This window comes from Stegodyphus dumicola, chromosome 6, assembly GCF_044657685.1.
Source record: "Stegodyphus dumicola isolate Sdum_Otavi_A_Nest chromosome 6, ASM4465768v1".
Classification (NCBI taxonomy): Eukaryota; Metazoa; Arthropoda; class Arachnida; order Araneae; family Eresidae; genus Stegodyphus; species Stegodyphus dumicola.
In genome coordinates this window covers 37434115-37440468 of record NC_140773.1, presented here as the reverse complement: position 1 = coordinate 37440468, position 6354 = coordinate 37434115, and positions in this window count along the sequence as shown.

Sequence of the window (6354 nt, the reverse complement as noted above, 5' to 3'; positions counted from 1 at the left end):
GCTTTGAAATAAAAAAATATTCGTTCTGTTTGGTAATAAAATACCATTGCTAAGCTTATAATTTGCTAAGTAATGGATTCAGAAAAACAACAAGTTTTAAACTGATTAATAATAAAAATAAAATTCTTATTTCATTTTTGGTTTTGACATGTTTTGCCGCCTTTTTCTTCAAGTTTGCCAGTGTACTTCTAGTTCTTGCTTTTGTGCATATGTTTATTTTAAAATAAATGTGGGATGAATTTGAAACATTATTTATTTTAATTTATTTTGCATTATTGCTAGCACTTTTTGTTGCTTTCAGTGCTTGACTGGATTACGTTTTGAACTGCTTTTTACTTTGTATTTATTCTTTCATATACATGTTATATCTGATAACTTCCTATGAGGTTTTTGTAATATTTAAACAGTGCTATTCTATAAATTAAACTTCATTGTCTTTGCAGTTTCATGTATCAAAATACAAGATTTAAAAATTATTGTTGCAAATTCGGGACGTCTTTTTAAACTGGCCGAATGAGGATCACCGAAAGCAGATTTTCGCTATCTGTTGACAGGCTAAGCTTAAAACTCACTGATTTTGTCTTACAGGCAGGCCATGGAAATTAATATTATTCAAGTGAATGCAATACTATTATGAAACATGAATACCACATGGGAATACATTTCAGATACTTAGTTAGCTCTCCTGAATATTCGAGAGGTTCCTGCGACGGGATAACAGACGTCTTTGAATGTGTTAGACAGTCCATCATTTCGTGTTTGGTTGACAGTTTGGGTTGGTTGGTTGACAGTTTGAGCAATTATTGTGGGCTATGTCTTACATGACATTTGAGTCCTGTAACTAGAATACTATTCCTGTTCATTCGCTTGGTTGGAAGTAACATCACGAAAATTTGGTCTCATATCTTCTGAATATAGCGGTTATACTGGAATCATTCTAACTACATTTTGTTTCTTCTAACCTCCTGAATATGCTGTATAAAGTATAATATGCTGTAATCATTATTGAATTTAGTTATAGTAGCCACCAGTTTTGCCTTAGGTGCAAATCTGTGTGTCTATAAAAATGAACTCAAAATATTGGAAAAAAAAAAAAAACTCTGATGTGTACACCACATGACTTCCTTGTATTGGAATATTAAATTATACGCATTTTTTCTTGCACTTCATTTAAACTTATTGGATTGAATTAAATCATATTCGCTGCCAGCGCATAAACCACAATAGAATAAATGCATTCTTTAAAATTCACTCTAGTATTTGTTTACCATAGCCAAACTCTGGCGCTAGATTCACTTAACAGTATTAATAATTATATAACAGTTAACTTATATAATAATTTTATAACGGAAAATAAGTTGACTGTTATATAATCCAATAATTATATAACAGTTAACTAATATATTTCGTTCATATTATAACTCATAATGCACAAAATTTATATCATTTAAAGAATAGAATTCTCCAATCGTTGCCACATGTTCTATTCAAATACTATAATAAAGCTAGAATGATGTATAAAAGAAATTAAGCAAACAAAACAAAAAAGAAACAGTTTTTCACAGACGATTGAGTATTTCTCATTTAATTAATTCAGTTCTCACATCGCGAGAAGGCAAAAATACATAAAAACTCAAAATATCTATATTAAAAATTACAAAGTAAATCTTAAACGCTTATTTCCTCGAAAAAATTCCAGAAAGAATTAAGCATGATTTAATTGGCAATAATAAATGAATGCGTTATCTTTGTTGTTGCGAAGCTAAGTTTCTCTAGATTTGCAACAAATCCACTAGTCTCCTGTTTCAAATGTAAACATCAATGACGGCCATTAAAAACAGGCTTAGTGGCAATTAAACAACTTTAAAATTGCTGATAATTCTAAAAATATTGCACACAGATTTACTAAAGGCATAAAATCCTTAACCGGAAGATAAAAACAACATAATTCAATCATTTTTAAAGCAAAAAATGTACAATTTACCAACATATAAGAGTAAAGAAACTGACATCGCTGAGCCGGGTAACAGAGTGGATATATATGTAAATATATTTATATACGTTTGGTGCGGCCGATTGCAACCAAAATACGAGGTGCACATCTACATGTTATAGCAGTCTATATACAAAATTTCAACGTTCTGAGGCTACTCGTTTATGAGTTATGCGAGATACGTACGTACGTACGTTCGTTGGATAAGCGGAAAGGTGATGATTCGCAGGCCATCGATCCAGGATAATGTATTAGCACTAAGAAGATTGAAAACAAAAGAAAAAATGTTTATAAAAATATAATGAAAGTGTTTTTTAATTTGGGTTTACTTGGAATAGAGATGAAATGGACCCTCAACCTCAATGTGTTGTTTGCGGTGAACAATTATCCAAATAAAGTATAAAACCATGGTTTCTTAAAAGACATCTTGAATATAAGCATGCCAATTTAAAGGATAAATCTGAAGAATATTTTGAGAGGAAATTATCAAAGTTTGAAAATAGTTAACAAGTAATGAAAGGTTTTGTTTCTTCAAGTGAAAAAGTTTTGGAAGCTAAGAACTGCCAAGCCTAATAACTGCCAAGACTGGTCAGGCTCATACTATCAGAGAAAGTCTTATATTACGTGCAGATAATGATATTGTTTTAACATTATTCTACAATAAAGCGGCAAATTAATAAAATAAAATCCCGTTATTAAATGATATACAGGAAGTGGGCGAATTCATGAATTGCAAATTTCATAGAAGAGACACTTACTCAAAACACAAAATACGTGACTTTTTCGCATTGCGTTTGGATAAAAGTACTGATATAATGAACTTAGTTCAATTATTAAATTATGTATGTTTCGAAGAAGATAAACGAATTGCCGAAGAGTATTTATTTTGTGAATCTCTTCATTATACAGCAACTTCAAATACAATTTTCAAAGTAATTGATCATTTTATATCCGAGAATGATATTACTTGGAAGTAGTGGGTGATTCTGCACTTTACCCAAAATTTTATTGCAAACTTTTCGGCAATTCCCAAATTGTGAAATACATAGGATATCAAAAAAGGATTTAAAAATTAAACTAGTATTTCAATGGCGTCTTAAGGAATATAGAACTATATAAACTTACGCAATCTGAAATCAGCGCGTACGCTAGATTTTGCGCTTTTGCGCATACATTTTCGCTGCAATTTTTTTACGGTCCTCAAAACGGAATAGTACCAAAATTTCTTCATCTTTTTACCGAAGATCTTCGGTTTTTTAGAAACAAAAACCTGCATAAAGACTTAAAGAATGATTACGTTAAGGAATACCTCAATAAGGAAATGAAATTCCTACAGTAATGCCGAAATAAATCAAGCAGCAACTTTTACCGAAATCTTAAATCATGAAGAATTTTCGGAAGGGTTTCAGAAAACTTCTTTTCCAGACCATGATTAGCCACGCGTCTATAATTTAAGCAGATGCGCCACATGAATCGATATGCAATTATTTATGTAGATCTAACAGATATATATATATATATATATATATATATATATATATATATATATAATTATTTGCTTACATCAACATCTCTCCTGCACAATTTTTAAATGTAGAAACATTTTCTTCTTCATTACAGGTATCTTCAATTTCATCTCCCCAGTTTCCGAGTAAACGTTCTCGCTGTGGATAGCTTTCGATACTGCACATTTTCAGATCAACGGTTTGAGCCCATCTAACGTCTTTACTATTTTTTTTAATCCCTCGCTCATAAAAAGATATTTTTTCATGATCCATGTTTTGTTCTGCATCATTCATCAATAAGTATATTCTTTTTTTTGCATTTGTGGTTCTATAGTAAATTTTTAAAGATTCGAAATCTGTGAATTTCTGACTCAAATTACGAGTTGTTTCATTCAGTATAGTGATTCAGGTCTCTGAACTTTTCTTCCACTTCCCATAGATCTAAAATTCAGCTTGATCATGAAAAGGAATTGCATTTAGAAGAACATTATTTGATTTTCTTAACATAAATTATTTTTACTATTTTGCAACCATGTTTAATTCGGCCTGCACCCTGAAGTGGCTGGTATAAATTTCAATATTGCCAACTAACTGAAATAAAATATCCAAAAAATTAAAGAAGTTTTAAAAAAGTAACTTTTATGATAACAGTAGATATGTAATGAAATATAAACAAACTTACATTAGAAAATAATTGTAAACTAAGCTCAAGCTAACTGATTATTGCAGGTTACAGAAACCTTCAATATTAATTAAAAGAAATGCAAAAACAAAAACACAAAATAAAGAAGCAATGAAGTTTATTTCCGCATATGCCTTTTAAGTCCCGATTAAATTCCCAAATATCTGGGCTTATCTGCATAACAAATCAATAAATTTTAATCCAAACTGTATTAAATATTTGTTTTATCTCTTGACCTGCTTAAAAAGCTATTTTTTGCATATAAAAAGAAATTTATGTTAAATTTTTTGTTGTTAACGCAGCGCATACATTCCTCAGCAAATGATTATGCATGGCTGAAATTTGTAATCGTCGCCCAGTGACAGTTTACCCATCATGAAAAAATATCTACTGCGCATGCTTGAAGAGTAAGCTATGCTAAGGCGAGACGCTATTTACTACAATCTGACATCCAGCACCGTCCATTTGCTGCTGCGAGTTTCCTGCTTATTGTCACTCTCACATACGCCACCTGGCCAGCGGAATTTTATTTATTGCCAGGTCTTATCGTTTACTCAGTAACACACAGCTCATAGCCACTTTTGAACGGGAAGGAAAATTCCTTTTCACTATAAAAAGACAACTTCTTTCTTTCTTTTTTTCTCCCTCGAAATTCCCATATTCTATATATCAAATATATTCGACATCCCCAACGAAAGGGAAGAACAATTGTAAATCATTCACTCAGCATTCTGGAAAATTCTGTGTCCTTTTCTCTTTGGTATTGTCATGCTTTAGGTTTGCAACTTTATTATCAGGAGATTAAAATTATTACTAGTTTCCTTAAATATTTATATAAATACTTAGAAACACGTTGACCTAATTAGACAATTAAATAAACAAGGAATTACAAATTACCATTGTAACTAAACGTGAATAACTAGACTCACTAGAATGACATAATAATTTATTTTTCATTCCCAAAGACAGACGAGTTAGTGTTTTCGATGTCCTTTTCTTTTCTCGATTGCTGTTAAAAGTTTCAAAGTTCTCCAGTCTAATGTATTTACGACTTCCTAATACACTTTAATACCTTTCTTGAGCGTAACAAATTTCGGACCTTCTTAACAGCGTAAGATGGAGCGTGAAGATGTAAAATTAAAAGTGGAACGTTAGAATCCTTTAATCTCGCAACTCCACGAATCTTTTAAATTCAAAACTTCGGAAAATTAGTAGTTTTATTGACATCTAGTTAATTTTTTTTAACAACTTTTGGTTTTTAACCACTCAACTTTTTAACAGAATGCGATTACTAAAATTTTAGTGGACCTGGATCGCTAAAGTCTAATGCTAATAGCAGCTCCTAATTTTCAGCGAGAATTTAACAGTCTATGTCTAGTGTTTATTCTGTGTGTATCTCCAAGTAATCGTCTTCTACTCTACGTTTGTACTAACTTTTAAAGATTGCAAATAATATGAAATATTTAAACTGTTACTAAAAGTATTTTTGTATAAGGTTTTGGAAAAAATTAACAGACACATTACAGAGGTTTATTAATATATTTGATTAATTCATTTTTATCTATAATATGTAAATTAATGTAAGAATATTCTTTAAATGGCTATTCTGAATTATTTTCATTAATTGCAGATTTTAAATTTCGCTTTAAGGAAAAAATTGTAACATTAAAGAGGTTTTTTTTCTTCTTTACTTTGAAGGACTCTATGGATTCGAAGGATTTGAGAGATTAGAGAACATTTAAGGATTTGCATTTAGACTCGAAATCCTGCAAACTTAAGGATTCATCCCAGCTGTATATAAAACACAGAAAGCTAAAAACATCACCTGAATTTTACGGTGAAGCAAAAAGGTACTAAATATATTTTCTATAAAAGTACAAAGCGCCACTTAATCTGCCTATATTGCCATTTATCAAGCTTGCTGATTTTAAGCTTCAAATATATAAAATTTATGGTTTAGATCTCTCTCATCGAAATGGGATTGCCACTTTTTTACGTTCTTCTCTTTATGACTCTACAGAGTAACATTGCGTGGGTCGTCGACCACATAAATCCGTCAACAGACACTAACATATACCATCTTGCTACAGTCAAAACGTTGCTCGGATTTCTAAATGTTAGCACATGCTACTGAGAAAAGAATGGATTTTTTTCTTCCCTACCTTTTTTACGAC